This window comes from Pinus tabuliformis, chromosome J (genome assembly GCF_031772625.1).
Source record: "Pinus tabuliformis cultivar Carrire ecotype Pingquan chromosome J, CPIR1, whole genome shotgun sequence".
NCBI lineage: Eukaryota > Viridiplantae > Streptophyta > Pinopsida > Pinales > Pinaceae > Pinus > Pinus tabuliformis.
The window spans coordinates 1,389,905,944-1,389,925,415 of NC_142295.1; positions in this window are offsets into that span (position 1 = coordinate 1,389,905,944).

Consider the following 19,472-nt stretch of genomic DNA (forward strand, 5'->3'; position numbering starts at 1 on the left):
AATCATCAAAGAACAACAGAAAAGGGAAGAAGAATAGCATGCAACCAATACACATAGAAAGCACCTCCAGTCTTCAACCACTGCAACAAGGTATTAAGAACCATAGGTAAATATCCTGCTCACTCTGTCATGTGCATAATGTAGTCAAAATATGTAAAGGATATGAGTAAGATGGTTTATAACTGAAAGGTGGCCAGTTAACTTGGCCACCTTCAATCAGTCAACAAAGACAAAACAATTTGTCCTCTCATATGTGGCAGCAGTCAACTCAAAAATAGAAAGGAGAAGGACAAAAGAAGTTAAGGATATGAAAGCATGAAGTAGGAGATGATTATGAGGAATTTTGGAATGGTGAGGTGGTAGTGGGGACCAATGGTCCAAAAATGGAAACTTTACCTTGGTTGCCAGCACACCACCTCAATCCAAATGACCATAAGAGGAAATAATCACTGTCCCCATGCATTCATGCATTCACTTCCTCAAGGCTCTCTCTCACAAGTCACTCTCATACCCAAGCAAGCTACAGCAAGGAAGATACCATCGTTTTTCTGCATAGGAATTCCTACAAGATTGCACAAGAAATCCTATAGGATTGCACATAGAATTCCTACAAGATACACAGAGACAGACTACAAGATAGGCCAAGAGGAGTTTCAGAAGGGAAAACTTGGGGGTTGACCACAAAGAACATTATGAAGAGGTATGCTCTGTAATTACATTCCTCTTTCCAAGTAAATTGAACAAAAAATCCTCTAGTTTGATTGAATTTGGCAGCTATGCGAGAGAATTGTCCACACAGTCATCTCAGTTTTTTACTTCTGCATTTGAAAATTATATCAACCATCTCACCTCCTCAAAACCTCACCAACCAAGATGACAAGAGGGTTTAATAAGATGGATCCCACTAACATTGTGAGAATCCAACAACACCCTCAAGTACTAGAAATCTTCATAAGGCATAATTGGATTGGGTTTTTCGAAAAACTAAGGGGGTATGATGATGAGGTGGCTCGAGATTTTTCTCTCTCCCTCATTCCACTCACTAGAGTCCATGCCACTATTGTGGTAAGAGGCCTCTCCATAGAACTCACCCGCAAACTCATCAACAGAGTTACCACACTTACCCTAGGAGTACCATGGAGGAAGGAAGACAAAGGAGATAGCCAGGTTTCCAAAAGGAAATTCTTTTTAGAAGGCGAGGAACCCACTAAGGACAAAAATGGAGTAAGGAGAGAAAGTCTGCCATATCCCTGGAACGAGGTAAGTTACCAACTCATCAAAAACATTTCGTGTGAGGGTAGGTATAGTGTGGTCTATGGCTATCATTTTAGGATTCTTTAAGAATTGAGATTTGGAATAGAAACACCCCCTCACCACAAGCTCAGCATACCATACTTCCTGATGCAATCACTGATAGACTCAAGCATCAAAGTGCAAGAGGGAAATTCCCAACAGTTAGCTCACCATGGGTTAATTATAATCCTTATAGAAGATGCCTTCCAAAACCTCAGAATTCCTATAACATGTTCAATTTTCAGAGAGATGCAGACAAAGGAAGGCATCAAGGCTCTCACATATGATGTTAGTCCTACTTTCAATGAAGCGGAAGAGGAAGAAACTGAAGCAGAGGAAGAAGAAGAAACATAAGGATATGAAGATGAGATGGAGGAAGAAGAAGATGAAATAGAAGAAAATGAGGAAGATGAAGAAGAAGAGGAGAAAGAGAAGGAGGATGATGAAGAAACAAAGGAGGATGTTAAGGAGGGAACTGATAAAGATGATGAGGATCTACAAGAGGAAGAAGAAAGGAAAGACATAGGTGAAGAAAGAAATGGGAAGGAGGGGACAAAATACAAGGAGGAGTCACCTAGGGCATCTCCAGAACCCACTGAGAGAGAGGCAACAACTTCCCTCATTGCTCTTAGCACCCCCATCAAGAAAAAAGGCAAAAGATAGAGGAAAACCCCCTTATATTTTAAGACAAGGAAAAGCACAAGAATAAGGTAGGGGAAACACAAAACACCAACCAAAATTCACATTGTGATTGAAGACTCACCTAAACAAAAGGAGAAAATTCCTTCCCCTAAGTCTCCTATCACCTATGTGAGAAGGCCTATGACTAGATCAACCTCCTCCAAGGGAAAAGCAATCCTACAGGATACACAACAGAATCTATAGGAAGCAGAGACAATCCTACTGGATACTCTACCGAACCTACAGGAGACAAAAATTGGAAAAGGAGGTAGGCCAACAATAAGGAACTAAAGAAGAGGACCTAGAGTCAAAATAACCTAGCCCCCAACCTAACCTTGACTCCTACTATAGGTTTATTGAAGGAGGCAGGGTCATACCTCAAAAATTTTCTATTCCACTATTCTTCGAGCTTGAGAAGGAGAGAGCCAGAACTCACCGATGGATGCAGATTACCAAATCCAAGGGGGTGGAAGACATTGGGCACATGGAGGAGAAGCTCAAGGAGATGGGAAGAGAGCTAAGTAGCTTGAGAGATAGAGAGGCCATAATGAAAAATCAACTAGAAATAGAAAATGCATGGTTGAGAGGACAACTGCAAGAAAGAGAGAATCAATTGGCATGTATGACCAGTCTCTCTTTGGAAGCAATCCAGTGTAGGATTCCAGCTAAATCTTATGCCCTATACCTCAAGGAATAGTGGTTGCAGTTCTAGATCAAGACCCTAGCACAGAGAGGCACCATGCCATTTCAGGACTACAAGTAGTTCATTGATCTTTGTGATTAGAGCACACTAGAAGATATTGCCAAGATGTCTTTGTTTGCACAACATGGCCTTAACAGACATGAATTTATGGGACCCTAATGCCAAGCTAGGAGATTTATAGTTGATTTCTTTGGCATCATGGATGAACCATGAGGAATCAAGGGCTACAGAGATGAAGAAGATATTGGCAAGAGAGAAAATTTAACCTCTTATGATTAGAACTGAACAATCTGATCTCATGGCCCTCATCAGTACACATAATTTTATTGCTAATGATCCTCAACTTCCACCTAGATATCTTGCTGCCCAATAGCAAGAAATTTCACATTTTGAGGACATGTTCAGGCTATTAGGGGATGATAGCCTACATGCTTGCTTGAGGAGATTGAACACATTTCCATACCTCTTAAAGATAAGAGAGTACCACTCTCCTCAAATATTGAGAGAAGCACTAAACAGGACACCAATGTACAAGCAATCTATGCAAAGGCTGAAAGTGAATTGGATTGGCCTGAAACTTAGTCCACCACTACTCTTAGGAATGATAGAAGGAAGGAAGGAAGAAGAAGAAGAAAAGAGGCAGTGGGAGGAGGTATAAAGGAAAGTAATTTCTATGAATAAGAAGAGGAAACCATAGCACAGGGATGGGATGTCAGGGAGGCCACTAGAGCTATGAAGGATATGAATATTGATTGATTTTCTAAGAGGATGAGAAACATTTTCAGTAGGGGGTGATGGTGAGCCTCATCATTGGGTAATTATATGGGCCTTAATTCACCTCCTATCTTAGCCAAACCAACTTTTCTCACAACTTATTACATGTTTTCAATTATATTTCATTTATGAGATCAGTTAGAGATGTATATGATTCCTAGTGGACTAATATGCATTGAATGTAGGATTGAAGGAGAAAATCAAGGAATTTTGGCAAATACTAAGGTTAAAACTCGAATGGGACAAGGGAGAGGGGTTATAGAAGGTAAATCTTCTTCATTTAATTCTCCCCCATTCAAATATTCCTCCATCCATAACACCAGCTCGGAGTGCAAGCAACCAAGCCATGAGGATTAGAAGGTAGCTGAGAAAGTGAGAGACAAAGAGCTAGTTTATCTCAAGTTTGGGAGTCGAGGCTCCCTAATTTTAAAGAATTCATTGGGGACTTCAGCTGTATAAGTAGAGAGGCCTAGAGCCTCATTAGGATTCAAATTTTGGTTGTAAAACTCTAAGGTATTTTTGAGCTCCATACTTATGAAAGTTTTATTGATGTAATTTTATGTTTTGGTAATAAGAATGAGTTTTGTTTTGAGCCAGCACTGAGTTAACTTGGAGGGCTGAACCTCTTGGGTTAGGGCCCAACCCTAGCAGCCAAGGCTCCTCTTTCTTGTATCTATATGTTTATATTTGTTGGGTGTGGATCTTGGTTATCTTTTGTATTCAAAGGTTTCAGCCGGATGTATACCCCAGGAAGATTATACACCCCTCCACGTGGGGGGGTGCCGGGGGGGGACTTGTACCCCCCACAGGGGTCTGGGGGGCTAAATCCCCCCTAGCTAGGGGGGTCCAAGGGGCAGTGGTCCCCCAGCAGGGGTTTGGGGGCAGCGCCCCCAAAGCTAAAAAATAGATGTAAAATTACCTTGTAAAAGTCTAGTAATTTCTAGTCATTCTGGGTCGTTCATTAGGCGGATGATTTGACGGTAGAAGTTATGTTTAATTTATGGTTTTTTGCCATAGAAGGCAACCCCTCACTATATATGAGGGAATTTTATTGCATCTATGTATATCTGTATTTTGAGTGAGGAAGAGAGAGGAGATTGAGAGTGAAGAGGGTGTTACAGTGGATCTGTTGTAGGTTGTATCTCATCCTTGCTAGTCTACACCTCCACCTTGGTCCTTTGCACCTCAATATCATTCCCATCCAGCCATCCAATCATTTCAACCAAATGCTTTGCCACAACCTCAGTGGAATGCACTGCCCGAGGGGTGGACAACCCCATACAACAATGTTCCAGCTTTATTGCCTTCATCACCTACTCAACCACATATTTTACACTCTGCTCCACCTAAACAATCCCAGATGCCTACCCAGCGAAATCCAAACCTGAACAATAGACAGACACAACAAATATATAGTGGAGAGACATCCTATCCAGCTTATGCTGTGGAAATTGAGGAAATCAACCTAAGATCTAGGAGAGTACTTCCAGAAAACCAGCCTCTACCACCACCTAGGGAGGTTGAGGAAGAAAGATAGGAAATCATGCTTAAAGTAAATCCACCACCCTTTCCTAAGAGATTAACCCAACCACTCCAACCTAACCCAGAAGAGACTGAACTTCTTGGAGAACTGAAAAACCTGTGTCAAAATTCCACTTCTCCAAGCTATTAAAGATGTACCTATTTACAACAAGTTGATTAAGGAGAAGTGCTTCAAGCATCTAGGGAGGTGAAGAAGAGATGCCCCTACCATTAATGTCATTGGACAGTTGTCCGACTTAATGTTGGGGCAGGTAATCTATTCAAAGTATTTGGACCCTGGAAGCCCCGTAGTAGATGTGCACATCAATGGCACCATTGTCCCACACACTTTGGTCGATCTTGGACTTCCATTAATGTGATGACCAAGGACACCATGCTCAAGCTCAACCTCTAAGGTTCATTGAGAAAGACCACAATAGTTCTGCAACTTATAGACTACTCCACAGTGACCCCTGAGGGGATTGTGGAGGATGTGATGGTCTCCATTGATTCTTGCGAATACCCTGTAGATTTCCTAGTTCTCCAGCCTAAGGCAAAGCTTATTGGTTACCATCCTTGGGAGGCCTTGGTTAGCCACTATCGATGCTTACATTAGCTGCAAAGCTGGAAATACGACCATCAAGAATGGCATATGTCCAAGCAGTTAGTCTTATACCCTCTTGCTCAACCATCTCTATAACATGACTTACATTTGGGGCTGGAAGAGGAGGAAGAAGATGAAGTTTATTCTGCCAAACTATATACCTTAGCAATGACCATGGGAGGGGGACAACAGGATGAATATGATTTGGTTGAACACATACTCCAAAGTCCAACTGCCAGTACATTTTCCTTAGAAGAAGTAGTAAAGGAAACAGAAAACAACCATCAAATTGATCTATGCTTAGAGGATTACAACCCTCTCTATGTCAAAACTATAAAATTCATCCTCGAGAGAGCTTTGAAAATCAATCCATCTCTTTATGTTCTCCAAGAAGAAAAGTTGTGCAACATGCTAAAGGAGCATCTGGATGCCTTTGCTTGGAGTTACAAAGAAATGAAGGGAGTGCACCCCTCAGTGTGTACTCACAACATTTATATCAAACAAGGTTGCAAGCCAATCCAACAATCCCAAATGAGGATGAATCCAGCTCTTAAAGATATAGTCAAAGAAGAACTGCAAAAGCTGCTAGATCCAGGATTCATTTACCCTATCTTAGATAGTGAGTCGGTCTCCCCTTTAGTTTTGGTTCCAAATAAAAATGGTAAGTGGAGGATTTGTGTCAATTACAAGGAGTTAAACAAAGCCACAAAGAAGGAGCATCTCCCTCTACCTTTCATCGACCAAGTGGTAGATGGCCTAGTAGGGAAAACGTTTTTCTCTTTCCTAAATGGATTCAATGGTTACAATCAAATCCAGATCAGCTCAGAAGACCAGGATAAAACCGCCTTCACTTGTCCTTGGGGTACCTTCGCCTATAGGGTCCTTCCTTTTGGCCTTTGCAATGCTCCTACCACTTTTCATAGAGGAGTTCTGAGTATTTTTGCCGAGTTAGTCCATGACGTGGTAGAAATTTATATGGATGATTTTACACCTTATGGAGGTGATTTCCAGGAAGATTTGTCCAACTTAGGTAAGGTGATACACAAATGCATTGAAATGAACCTGTATCTCAGTCCCGAAAAATGTGAATTCTTGATGACTTCAGGGACCATGGTAGGCCATTCAATATCTCAGCAAGGACTGCAGGTGGACCCAAACAAAATAGGAATCATCCAAAGGGTCCCACCTCGACAAAAGTAGAGAGATGTTAGAAGTTTCCTAGGGTTAGCTGGATACTATAGAAGGTTTATAAAGGACTTCAACAAGTTGGCTTATCCTTTATGTTATCACTCAGGTTATTCCCTTTGACTCCTAAGGGAATATGGCCGAGGTAACCACTAACCAATCTTTTAGATGCAGGTCCTAGCCTACCTGCAGCCAGAGAGGGCTCTCTCTTTTAAAATTTAGCTTTGTTTTAGTGAGATTTTAGGCTAGTTATGATGTACATGGTTTTGTTTTAAGTTTGGTTGGATGATGATTTCTGGCAGAACTGGGATGCAGTTTTCAGAATAGCTTAGACCATTGGGCAATGGAGTCAATGATTGAGTACTGTTGTGAGTGTTTCTTGTGGAAAAGGTAATGCTACAGAGCTATACAGGCGTCTATGGAACAATTCTTCAAATCTGGGAATCGATGGCATGAAATCAGGGAATGAAAGGCAGTCAAGGATCTTTCACTATGCTGATAGAGGGAAAGTGTGAGAATATTATCTAGGAGCAATTAAGAATTCCTAAACAACATTCATAATGAAAGAATCAGTGCAAACATGAGCAATTAAGAATTCATATTTATGACCAATTCTGAAGAAAACACAGTTAGAAATAGAGATTGAGCAGAGGGTGCATTCAAACAAGTCCTGAGCTATTCTTCTTCTCTATTGCTAAGATCATGAAACATATATGTGAATTTTGTAAATACAGAGAGACAAAACATGGTTTGAGAAAACTTATTGCTCCATTAAACGACACAAGAATTCTGTAGCAGAACGTAGTTTGTTTCTTTCACATCCAGACAGTGCAGAAATCATAAACTCCATCAGCTCCTTGTATTAGAAAATCTGAAATTTACAGCGCGGCTCTTAGAGCGAGAATCATTAACCAACCCCAAATACATTCTATGGGGGGGGTATATATACAAAAATAAGATAGAAAATATCTAGATGATGAGTCTTCATGTAATAAATTAGATCACCAACTCTTCCAGGGAGGTAAATGAAGAAAGTAAATGTTGCAATAAATATTAGTGGATTAGTTGTCCGTTCTGTCAGAGAATTTTGACTTTTGGGACCAACTGAGTCGGCTGGGGCGGTGCTTTCAAATTTGGATTTTTCGGGCTTGCTGTCCCAGCACTTTGATTAGTCATTGGTTTGACCTACTCCACCTGTTGTGCAACTGCTCTGTCTGGTGCCAGCGTACTCCATTCTGCTTACCTGTAGATGACCATAATCTGACCAAAATTTGAAGCTGAACGAAGAGGAAAAAGACCGAGATTATTTGGGCAAAATTTCCAGCATTGCCTACCACCAATCTTCTCTAGGCAGCTGATGTCTCTGTATCTTTATTAATGTCTCATCTGCCTCAGTGTATCTGTAAAAAGTGGGCGTGACTTCAAAAAGATGATTGATTTCATGCTCAATGTAAAACAAGTTTTCCAGCTTATCATAAAGAGATTGTCCAGATGGAGGGCCTGCTTCTTCTAAGGAACTTGAAGATGCTGTAATCTGATTTGTAATAAAATTGTTCATCCTGGTGGCATACTGCTCCTGGGTCAGTAGTCTCCCGACACTGGTTAACAAGCTGGGTAATCCTCTATTTTGTAATGTTGCGAGCTTTTGCTTGAATTCATCTACTTTTGCTTGCATTTCCTGACACTTTCTTTCTAGACTTTGGACAAAATTTCTTAGAGTCAGCACCTTTTTTGTTGTTAGAATAGTATCTGTCTTGTTGCTGATGTCTAATGCTGCCAACTCTTCTTTGGTGTGAGTGTTAAGGAAATGAATCATTTTACTAGCCTTCTTAGGCATATTCCCTAATGCTGCTCTAGCCCTTTGATTCTCTAATTGAGCTCGGCCTATCAATTCTATCTGCTCATGCATGGTTTGGATTAATTTCCATTGTCTAGTGATTGATTGGCCAATTTTAGCCCATAAAATCTTTTTTATCTCAGCTAGAGTCTTTTCTAAATTCAGTTCCTTCTCCAAGGCCTTTATTTTGTCATTCAGGGTCTTAATTTCCCTTTTTTCTTCAGCTACTGTCACCTTGGACTTATCGTAGCTCACTTCTAGTTTGGCCAACTTCTCTTTCGCCTCTTTTATTTCCATTGCATGACGTTATAGCTCCTTGACAGCTTTCATCATTTCATCCATATTCATGCTAGATTCAGGTGTTGTTGTTGTTGCTGCCGTTTAGCATCTGTGGTGGATGAAGATGTTGTAGATGTTGGGATGATAGGGGGGACCACTGCTGCTTATGTAATAGGAACAGGGACATCAGTTGGAACTATTTGAGGTGGCTGGGAGGTCAACTCTCCCTGCTTGCCTTGCACTGCTCTTTCCAATTCTTTCTCCATCTTAATTATTCTTTCGTTTATTCTCATTAGTAGATCCATTGTGTCCTCATCATCTTTTTCTTGCGCCAGCTCTGCAGTTTGCAGGTGCATAGTAGGAGTTAACCCCAATTGTTCTTTAAGGGCAGCAATATCATCTTCTTTTTTCTTCATAAGGGCCCTGACACCCTTAGGGTCCTTGGGATCATGTCCTAGATCCACAAGAATGTCCTCCAATGTTTTAATTCTGTTGTCTTTGGCTGAGGAGGACAGTCTTTCCAAATCTAGCTGAGTATTTATATTCTTCAAAGACTCCTTCAATTCATGGGCCAGCATGGCCTTATCTGCTAGGGTGGCATAGACCATCTCACCCGTTTGCTTGTGCATCTCTATTTGATCCATGGGGTGAATGTCCTTAGCAAGGACCTCTAAATTTGTTTTGACATAATCTGCAACTGACTGTGGCTGCTGTATCTTGGGCTTGAAGTGGCTGAGAATCATTTTTTCCTCTTTGAAGTCATATGCTGCCATCAACCTCTGTTGTTTGGTAGGTGTTTCTTTAAGAAACTGATCATATAACTGTACTCTTAGTAGCTCATTTTGAGCCTTGATTTCCATGAAAGCAGTTTTGATACTAGGCGGCCGCTTGCTCTGTTGTGTTGAGGAGGATACCTCCATGCCATGCTGCCTGTCTAGCTCTTGCTGGAAAGAGCTAGTAGGTGTGTGTTGGCTTGCTTCCCTTTCTCTTCTTGGACTTTCTGGGATGTCCTCATTAATTTCCTCCTCAACTGGAGAATCAACTCTTTGCCTCTTGGCTTCAGGTTGTTGTGTAGACCCACTAGCAGGTGTGGAGTCCTCTCGGTCTTGCTTCTTACCTCTTTCTTCATTAGCAGGAGTTTGCACTATTGGCACTTGTAGTGACTCTGTTTGTTGTGGAGGAGCTTGTTCTTGAGTTTGCTCCTTTCAGGTGGCAGTCTGTTCTGCAACCATTTCTTGCTCTTCATCCATTGGTTCTTTTCCTTTTGATGTACCTGTTACTGGAGTAGACTGTTGTTGGGCAACTTGTGAAGCTGTAGCTGTAGATGGACCTTCTCCGACTTGCTATGGTAGTTTGAAAATTACCTGGTCAAAAGAATCGAAGTCAAGAGTTTTTTCTAGATCTTTGACATTTTGCTCCATAATTTTTTCTTGAGTAAACTCCTCAGCTAGTGTCTCTACCAGCCACTCATCTTGGTTGTCATATTGTTCAATTTGTGGGGCTCTACAATGCACATATGCTGTCAGCCTATATTTAACTCTCCTGGCGCTGATAAAGCCATCCGGGTCATAAGGAACCCACCAGAAACACCTTTTCAATTTGAGCTTCTATCCCAATATTTGGTCAACGTCTTGCCAACCCTCTTTCTTGTTCATAATAAAGGGGCCTAGATGGTCTCTAAATTTCAGGCGGGCTTTCTTCTTGTCACTATGAAAATGAGTGAGATCTGAATTGATGAGTTGCCTATAATATTCTAAGGCAAAAAGCCTCATTGGTACATATCTTGGGAGCCTGTAAGGACAGAGCTCACAGCCAAAGATTCTAATGACAGTGTGATTTTGGTAGAGATACCAATCACCTATTTTGTAACTGTTGGACAGCTGCAAGATCTTTTGCATGTCATATGATAATCTAGGAGGAGGGGTTCTCATTAAGAGACAAGAGACTGGGTATACAAATTGGTCAATGAACTCACAGTAGGAGAATGGAGAATTTTGAACCTCATGAAAAATTGATGACCAAAAGATGACAGACCTTCTTTCACCCTTAGAATCCAACTTCTTGATGGGGCATTGGAAGCTTTCAGATTGGTAATACATGAACAAATGATAGATATATGACGAATATTTAAAGATTCCCTCCCTATCCAGCTTCACTAGTTGGTCATGCATTTTATTGGCTATGAACTTGGCATAGTTATACTTGACAGGAGGGGGCTGTCCTGGGTTGTATGCAGACAGCAGAACCAGCATTGTTTCATCAATGTACTCACTTGTTTTAAAACCCAGTACATAAGAGATCATATCTACAAGCAGCTTACCCACCTCATTGAAGTTGACATATAGGAATGGAGGTGGCTCAGTAGGTTGGCGGTCTGCCCTCATGAATGTCTTGGCAATTCTTGCAATCTCAAAGCTAGAGAGCTTGGAGCCTTCATCCAGCAAGTAGTTCATAGAGAAAGGAAACAATAGCTGAGTCTGTTTGAAGTTTAACATCTGGTTGATAGAGTCAGGAGTAATATGAAAAAGTATGCTCCCAGATGGAGACTTGACAGCTCTCTGGGTTGGCTCATAGTTCTCAGCACACAGACGGATAATCTCAGGAAATATATTAACAGAGTGGAGGAAGTAAAAAGGTAAATTAGACTCCCATATGCCATACATGTCATAGTTGCTCAAAAAACTATTTCTCAACTGGCAGAAGGTTTGCATGTGATTCTTGTCCCCAACCAAATCTTGAATGAGGTAATCTCTATCAGCTAGGGAAATGGCTTCAAGCTCTTTGCTTGGTGGATTGATAGGAGTGATGTTTAGAGCTGTTGGAGTGGCCATCTTGAAGCTTTTCTATACTTGTGCTTGGAATAAAGATTAAGGTAGCAACTGGTTGAACAAACTTGCTTGTGAGGATTAGCAAAGGAACTGGAAACTGAGCTTATATTTGAAGAGAAGTGTAGAGCAGCAACAGACTGAGACCAAATGCTTTCTGATGATTTTGCAAAGGGGTTGCACAATGAGTTCAAATGAGGCGATAACCTTCAATGTCTGTGGCTATCATCAAGAGGTCAATTTGCAGAGTTTTTGAAAGGCTTCTCCTCTTTAATGGATTCTCTGCACTGAAAGGCTGTGAGGGAAATTTGTAGAAGAAATGGGGATTATTTCAGCCCAATTTACTGAGGTTTTGTAGTGGGATGTGGCAGAAGAGTACAATGTCGAGCTGTTGTGGAGTTCTTGTTGGCAACGAGCTTTAAAACAATTTTTGGATGGCGAATTTACAGGTGGGCACGGGTTTCCACAGTTTCTTTTAAGCTGGGGGTTAATCAGTGAATTTCAGGCAACATTTAGGGGTGGCAGAGTCTGTAATTTCGGAATTTTGCAGGTCACCAAGCAAATGAAAAGGAGAAAAATGGGAAGAACAAGGGTAAACAGATGAAATTCGTCAAATACCTAGTTTTTAGTCGCCGAGGGTGGTCGAGCTGGTGCAATGGCGAATGATGGAGACGAATTCGAAGGCAGCAGTAGCTCAATTAGTCAAATTTTGAACTTTGGAGGCAAAAGGACGAAAAGACAGCACAAGCAACTCTCCAACTCAACTAGTGAAAATGACAAAAACGGTCGAAAACACATGTTTTTTATAAAAATTTGGCATATTTGTGCTTTTGGCGCTTTTCTGTGATGACATCAGCATGACGTCATCGACGGGTCCCGGGTATGGCAGGGTGACATGGCAGCTGACGAGGATGGCAACGTGGCATAGTACATGGTGGCAGGGTGAGGACGCAGGTGGATGAAGTGGCAATGACGTGGAGTAGCGGCGGGGATGCGGGAGTGACGTCACGAGGATGTGGCGCTGACGTGAGAGGCGAGGGAGAGGTTTCCAGTTTGGTCCCACAACGCTTTTCAGCATAGGTGGTATTGGGGGAGGGGCCTCCGAACATGCCAGGAGGTCACCACGTGGCAGGGGTACGGCAAGGAAACCGCCCATCGCCCGGACGTTATCCTCTGGCAGATCGGGGGCTGAAAACGACCGCCCACCGTTGATCCATTGCTTGTCAGATCGGATGGATGACAGTAAAGGTGAGGTGATAGGGGGGTAAGGGATGGGACCCGCCCAACATATTTAACTAATAACACGCCGAAGGGGGGTCCAAAACCTTGGAAATGTGGGTTTTATGGGTTATGCGGTGTTATGTGGGTATGAATTAATTTAATGTTTAACCAAAACTATTAAACATTAAACCTTGGGAAACTGATTGCGGAGGGGCATGACTATAAGGTTTTGGTGAGTAGAGGAGTAGGTATAGGCTATTAACCTAACCAGAGATTAGATTAATCCTAGGATTAGGACGCGGAAGGGTTCATAATAGTCCCAAATGGACTATTATTTCCCAAAACTATGTTACAAAGCTATAGTGCTTTAGGGTGGGATATTTAATATATTTTTTGGGGTTTTTACATAGTTTTTGTAAAAAATAGGGATGAGAACATAGGTTAGGGAGCTATATAGTAAAATTAGAAGTTAATATGATTTTGTGGAGTGAGAGTGAAGGGAAAAAGGCTAAGTCTAAGAAATGAAACTTAGACATAGAAAGTGAATGGAATGTGTAAGAAAAGGTTTTTACACAAGAAATGTGGCTTCTTTTCATGGAAGAAAGCCAAAACCTAACTTGATATTTCTAAAAAATGAAGTGAATGCAGGACTGGTTGGGCAGATGCCAAAGTCCTCATGGAAGTGTTAGTAAGAAACTTTGAGGGGGGGGAAGGGAGTTAGACATGCTTCCATAGTTCTACCATTAAACCACTGCTTTGACATTTCTGTCATTGATGAGATGAGCCCTGATTGATAATATATCAGGTGATCCAAACCTTGCTTCTGCAACCTCAAACTACCTACCCAGCCTAATACACCTAACATTTTTTCTTCCTTTTGAATGGGTGCACTTAGACTTGCAAACCCTGATTATCCCCTTTTCTTTTGACTGCCCTCCTCTCTAAATCTACCCTTATCTCTTCCAAGGGCCCAGATTAAGTAGTTAGGCTCCTTAACTTCTCTACCTAGCTACTCATCTGCCAAGCTTAATCAGTTTGGACAAACATTGTTTCTCTATTCTACAAGAACAATTTAAACATGGCATGGTCTAGATTAAACTGTTGGGCCATCCATCAAGCTAGTAGTGGCATTTTGGCTAGCCACTTTCTTGGTCATTCTTTGGGGTTCATTTTTATTTTTCTTTATGACCAATTTACTCTTTTTTCCCTTTGATAATTCTTTTAGGGCATACCCTCTTCACATTTTTTAATTCTGTCTATCTGCATAGAAAATATGGAACCTTTGCAGGACCAAATATGAACATATTTGGCACTTCCACTGTCAATCATGAAAAATGAAACCTATTGGTATAGGAACCTAACAGTGGCTCCACTTGGGGATGGCTTTTCGAAATGAAAAGCCAAGAACAGCAGGTCAGATTGCCTTATTTCCAATTTTTTGCTGCAGTCTGAAACTTCCATCTTTTGTAGATCAATAATCTGAATCTTTGTAACATGTATGTTACAAAGAATCAGACTATTAACCTGAATCTTTGTAACCTTTTGAGCTGATCTGTTCTAAAATTAGAGCTCTGTATTTGCTGGTTTTTCTGAGCATTTATCATCATCTTCATACTTCCCAAGTGCTTTTCTTGATTTCTTATGATAGACTCAAAAAATATATATTAAAAGTGGTGCAGTCTCCTGATTCCTCTTCAAAATTTGCTGCATTTGGTTCCTTATCTAACTGCTGTAAATAAAATGCTGGAAATACAAATATTTATGTACAATATACAGCTGTGTTGTGTTCATCAAAGGGGATCAAAATAATGTTTGAGCATTCTCCCATTGACTGGGCCTTCTTCAGTATTTGTGCCATCCAAACTCTTCAGAAAATATGTGTTGTTACCTTGTACAGCATGTATGACATAAGGTCCTTTCCATAGAAAATCAAATTTCCCATGTTTCCCTTTGTCCTCTCTCCTAGAATCCCATCTCAACACTTTGTTTCCTATGAAGAAATCTTCAGCCTTCGTTCTTTTGTCAAAGATCTTCTTGAGTTTATCTTGTAGGACCTGGGTTCTCTGATATACTTCTTCTCTTGTTTGCTGCAAGTGTATAGTCTGGTTGATCCTTCTTTGAATATCATTAGGCTCTGCTTGTATTTCTTGTAGTAACTTGATCATAGGGATTCCCAAAGATGAAGGAAACCTTGCTTCCATTCCATAAACTAGTTCATATGGACTTGTACCAATGGATCTTTTAGTGGTTAATCTGTCTGCCCATAGTGCATTTACCAGCTTCTTATGCCAATTCTTTTTGTTTTCCTCCAAGACCTTTTTGATGATGTTGATGAGGCTTTTGTTGGAGGACTCAGCTAGGCCATTGCCTTGAGGGTAATAGGCTGTGGAATGGCCCAAGGTCATGTGGTATTTGTGGCAAAAGTTGATCATTTTTTTGGATTTGAAAGCAGCAGCATTGTCTGTAATAATTTTATCTGGACAGCCAAACCTTGACAAGATGTTGGTTTCTAAAAATTGCATGATGATTGAGTCATTGGCTTGCCTACAAGGGATGGCTTCTATCCATTTGGTAAAGTAGTCTGTGGCAGTCAAAATCCACCTATGTTGGCCAGAGGATGAAGGGTGGATTTCACCAATGAAGTCTAAGCCCCATTGCTGAAATGGTCTTTCAGTTGAAATAGGTTTGAGTGGTAAAGGTAATAGCTTTCTCTTGCCTTCAAAGACCTGGAATTTATAACAACACATTAAATATTTTTTCACATCTGCAAATAGGGAGGGCCAATAAAATCTAGCCCTTAGTATCTTATCAGCTGTAGACTTCCAGTATAAGTGTCCTCCACAGTCACCTGCATGAAATTCTTTGAGGACGTTGTCAGTTTCATCCAATGTTAGGCAATTAAGTAAAATTCCTTAATGATTTTTCCAAAACAAAACATTGTTTATGATACAAAACTTTAATGCTTTCATTTTCAAGAACCTTTTCTTAGTCCTGAACAACCTTGGAGGAGCTTGCAGGTTTAGCAATACAAAACATATGTCAGCATACCAGGGTGATTGTAAAAAGGCTTGATTGATCTGTGGAGTCGCCATCTCCTCTTCGTTGTCCAGTTCATTGATATCAAGGGCTTGGAAATTGGTTTCAGTCATCAGTTTGGCTAGCCCTTGTCCTTTTATCAGTTTTGTAGGCTTGATTTCAATGTCATATTCTAAGATATTGGCAATCCATTTGCCCCTTTTGCCTTCAATTCCTTCTTGAGTTAAAATGTCTTTAACCACAACATTTGGGACATAGGCAATCACATGAGAGTATAAAATGTAAATTCTGAAATCCTTGATGGCCTTTACTAGGGCGTAAGCTTGTTTTTCCATGATCTGATACTTTAAGGGAGCATCTCTAAGGGCTTTGCTGAAAAAGGCAATGGGCTTCTCACACCCTTGGTCATCTTTTTGCAATAAGACAACAGTAAGTGTATGCTCAGATGCAAAGGAAAAAATAATGAAATCTCTATCAAACCTCGGACTAGTGTATTTGTCAAAGCTTTTTTGATGTCCTCAAAGGCTTGTCTGGCTTCCATGGTCCACTTGACTTTAGAATCTTTCTTCAGCATATTGTTTAGTAGTCTTATGAGATCGGCCAAATTAGGAATGAATCTTCTCAAGAAGTTAATCTTCCCTAGAAAAGCTTGTAATTCTTTGATGTTTCTTGGATGGGGAACTTGAAGGATAGCTTGAATTCTGTCCGGGTCAATCCTAATGCCATCTTTTGAGATTATATGCCCTAGGAGCTTGCCTTCTTGTAGACCAAACAATGATTTCTTTGGATTCAATGATATGCCATATTTTCTGCAAATTAGGAAAACTTGCCTCAGATGTTCTAGGTGTTCTTGGTCTGATTTTGAGAAGGCAGTAAGATCATCAAGGTATATGACTAGGAAATCATGGATTTCTTTGGCAAAGGCTATGTCCATTTTTCTTTGAAAAGTGGCCCCTACATTTTTGAGTCCGAAAGGCATTTTGACATATTTAAAGGTTCCCCAAGGTGTTGTAAAGGCAGTTTTGTCTTGATCATCCGGGTGTACTAAAATCTGATTGAATCCTGAGAATACATCTAACAATGAGATCCTAGAGGCTCCTACTACCCTTTGTAGGATATGGTCCATCTTTGGTAAGGGATAATGGTCTTTGAGAGAGACTTTGTTCAAGTTTCTTAGGTCCACACACAGTCTTATCTCTCATGTTTTCTTTCTAGTATGCACTAGATTTGAAATCCACTCTGAGAACCTAATTGGAGCAATGATTCCTGCCTCATACATTCGTCTAAATTCCTTTTCAATTAAGGGAAGAAGGATTGGGTTCACCCTTCTAAGATTTTGTTTAAACGGTTTTTGATTTTCTTTCAAAGGTATAGTATGTTGGATGACTGAGGTATCATAAGATTTGAGGTCCTCATAGCTCCAGGAAAACACATCTTGGAATTCCTTGAATAAGTCAATGTCTTTCAATTTCTGATCAGCAGGCAAGGCTTTGGGTAGTTTTACCATTTTGGGATATTCTGTGGTTCCAATGTTGCAGTCCTCAATTTCAGCATTCAGTGGTTGTATTTTTGGCTTCCTTGAGATGTCATTTGAATTGAATAAATCCTCCATGGGAGTCAAGCCTGTGGGCAGAAAATTGTCTTTTAATTCAATTACTTCAGCTTCTGTCTCAGCTATTTCATCAAAATCTGTTTGCCTCAGCTCTTGTAAATTGTTGACATCAAAAGTGGTTGGGTGCAAAATCAGATTTGTTGTTTCGGCTGATATATTCTGCTCAATTCTGTCTGTCTGTTGTTGATCATCCATAGTGCTAGTATCAATGTTGATGCTGGAAAATTCTTCCTTCAAAGTCAGGAAGTTATTTATCTGTGTGTAATTTTCAAAGATCTGCCAGTTTTTGACATTATCTGGGACTGCAGGCCTATGTTTGATTTCAGCAGTGAAATTGTGGTTGGGTTCAAATGGTAGCTTGCATGTGCTGGCAAAGGTTGCCAAGCTATGTGCATGTAAATTGTGCTTTCTTGAGATTTTGGTGAGCTGAGATTCGGCAAAAGTATCAAGTATTTTAATGGCTGCTCCTCTGTACACTCTCAACCTATAATCATTTGTGACAAAATTTCCCTTCATCTGCTGTATGATTAGATCTGAGTCTCCTAAAATTGAGACTTTGGTTGCACTTAGACTCTTGATCAGTTTGAGACCTAGTAGAAGGGCTTCATACTCAGCCATATTGTTTGTACACCTGAAATTCAACCTATATGCATGACCTTCAGCATGGTCATTCTGCATGTTGTGTATCCAAACCCCTGCCCCTGCTCCTAATTTGTTTACCGAGCCATCAAACTCTAAGTACCATAAGATTTCTTGGTCATGATTAGCTTTAAGAGTTTTGGAGGCTTGTTCAGTGGGCAGATTTGGGTCATGTATGTCACATGATATATCGTTTTCCTTTGTTGCATCAATCATATCAACAGTTTTTTGATCTTGGGCAGCAGGTTGTTCATCTGTACCCTCTGGTTGTGCTGTTATCAGGAGTTTAGCATCAGTTTCGGGACACATGTCCGCATTATATAAAATTAATGAATCCATGTCGGAATGTATTGAATAGATGGGGAAGTTTTGGGGCTTTTCTTGACTACTCACCACATATTTCATTAGTGTTTAATGGTATAATCTCTTTGGTTGCCCAAAGACTGAAATAGTGGCATAGGACATGTCCAGTTGCAAAGATCCTTAGAGTTTGGCCCCCCAAGATCTTGATAAAAGCATACTGTATTTGGGTGGAATGTCAGCTACCAGCACATCCATCATAACTGTTTTGGTTGGGTATTGGACCAGGGAAACACACATCTTTAATTAGGCCTAGACACCTGACTTGGCTGGAATCAAATGAGAACAAATCTTTGTAGGGTCTTGTGATGTCTAGGTCTAGCTTTTCCATCACAGATTTAGGCATTAGGTTATGGGAAGCTCCTGAATCAAACATTGCATTGTGTAACACCTTGTCATGAATGTTTAAACTGACATAAAAAGGAGGAACTACTCCATTCACTGTTTTTCCATTAACCTCAGGACCAAACAGTAATTCAGGTTGATCATCTAGAACATTTACAGCATCCCTATTGTCTGGTATTTGGAGTGACCTATTGATTTGCTGTCTATATACTTCATGTTTGGCAAGTTCAGAGAGAGGAATAGCTATTTTCAGCTTACCTATTTCTGTTTCCAAGTTAAAAGGTTTTTCTATCTGAATCTTTGTATTATAGGCAGCAGATTTTTCCTTTTCAGCTGAATTTTCAGTGACCTTTTCTTCATCATGAGTACGGTTTTGAACTAGGTCTGTTTTGAACTTATTTTTAGGAGTGTTGTTTGAATTTTCTTTTGAGGGAACAGATGAGCATGGGTGATTTTTAGAGGGCTGTACATCTGATATGTCTTCCACAGTGACTTCTCTTGGGTTTGGGTCTGTTTTATCAGAGAATTCTGTGAGAGCAGCTTTATCTTTTACTTTC